A 2,245-nucleotide genomic window follows, 5' to 3' on the forward strand; every position below is an offset into this window, starting at 1 on the left:
GAGTTATCATTGATGGTGAAAGTTTCTCAAACGTAGCCAGCACGACGATGGTGGAGAAGCTTGGCTTAACCACTACCAAGCATCTGCATCCTTATAAGCTACAATGGCTTAACGATGGTGGCGAATTAAAGGTGACTAAACAAGTCCTTGTTTCATTTTCCATTGGAAGATATCAAGATGAAGTCCTATGCGATATGGTGCCTATGCATGCCTGCCATTTGCTGCTAGGAAGGCCATGGCAATTGGATCGAAGGGTCATTCATGACGACTATACCAATAGGTATACATATAAGCATCAAGGGAGGAAAGTAACCTTAGTACTATTTACTCCAAAATAAGTCTACGAAGATCAACTCAAGATGAAGGATTCTATAATGAGTTTTTGAAAATAGAAGAAAGTGCGAAAAAAGAGAGACTGAAAAAGAAACGAGTGAAAAGGAAAGAGAACTTGTAAAAGAAACGAGTGAAGAAAGTATTCAAACACAAGGGAGGAATATTTTTGCTAACCCCCATTCGAATTTTCCTTGTGATTTCTTTTCATTTTAGGTTCATAAAATTTCACCCATAGACAAGTTCCAACTTCACTACCTTACTGACAAGCGACGATTTCAATTGATCGAAAAGGGTAAGTTGGAGAGTAAAAATGTTCTTAACATCTCCGAAGGTAAGCCAGGTAAGGAACCTTTCAAGATTCAATTAGATTGGAACTTTTTGAATTTCGTTGACAAGTTTGCCCATGTTGTTTATCGTAAAAAAATTCTTTATAATGACTTGTTTTGTTGTTATTCGTTGAATAGAGTTGTTGAATCTGTTCCAAATAGTGTCTTGAAATGTTTCTATCATTATTTGTTTTGTGTTGATTCGAACAACATCCAATTGCATAAGGATGTGAACAGTGTTGCTATTGCTTCAACTATAGGCCAACAAAATTCCATTGTCGTGAGTGAAAAAAGATTGTCACGGAACAAGCTTGATCTATTTGATTTGGATTGTTATTCAAATTCTTTAATTCCATGTGAGAAAATTTTGTGGATATCGTTTTCTATTCAAAGGAATTTTGATAGTTTTGATTGTTTGAACATTTCCATGCCTAATTCCTATTTGTCAATTCCTATTTGTCTAGCATGTTTGCATTGTTGCTGAACGAAAGGTTTTCATTGTTTTCGAAAATAAGCCAGCAAACCCATGTGTTTAAACCCGAAGCAAGTTTTCTTAAGTTATCATTGAAAGAAGGTGAGCATCATAGTTCTAATTTGTATAAACATATCGACCATTTTCAATTGCTCCATGATTTATCGTTATTTTCGAAAATCAAGTATGTGGAATCTGATGGAGTACAAAGTCAAAATCAACTTTTTGATTGCGGAGATTATTATTCTACATATTTGGCATATTTGGCATGTTTATAATCTTCAAATACTTCATGTATCTTTTATGTTGCCAGCTATGAAACTCTAGAGTCAAATTGAAATGGTAAGACAAAACCTTGTTTTTGATCCCGGAGTTAAGGTTCCGGAAAGATTTGTGTTCAACCCGATGAAAGGAGGACATAGTTCAAGGAATCGTGAACAACAAAATTTCTTTTCCAGCAAATGGCCCGATTTAATAATGAATCGTTTTGAAGTAATGTTGCCTAGAGACGATGTCCCGTTACAAGTGTTGTAGCCAATTGTTGATGCATATCGATTGGACCTACTAGGTAAGTCTCATGCCAATGCGAGTTTGAACGTATCTACTTTGTCTCTTCTTGATATAGCTGCTGATTTGAAGATAAATCGCCTTGAAGAGGGGGGGGGAATGATACAAACCAGCCTAAGGACTCAACTGACTCCAATCGAGATTCTATCAAGCTTCTTATTGGACCAATCACTGAGCACAAGCTAAACGTTTTAAGGAGTCAATATCGACTTTAATTGATCGAGTTTGGAAGGAAACTACAAGTGGACTCGTTAGCCATGACCTAGATGGTTCAGCAATGGACATTTTCAACTTATTTGAAGCTGAACCTAACTTAGCTAGTCTAACTTAGCTAGCTAACTCAGCTGCTAAGACATTTACAATTCATTTACAATAATTATATTAATTTTGTTTAAGTTTCTTATAGCGTTTGTACAGACCCAATTTTACCCGGGCCTAGTGCCAAAAACATTAACCCAAAATACCCCAGCCCAACAAACTAAACTAAACCCAATTACAACAGGCCTAACACCCAAATAACCTAACAACCTAACAACCCTAGCCCAAC

Source organism: Gossypium raimondii, chromosome 2 (assembly GCF_025698545.1).
Source record: "Gossypium raimondii isolate GPD5lz chromosome 2, ASM2569854v1, whole genome shotgun sequence".
NCBI classification, from domain to species: Eukaryota; Viridiplantae; Streptophyta; class Magnoliopsida; order Malvales; family Malvaceae; genus Gossypium; species Gossypium raimondii.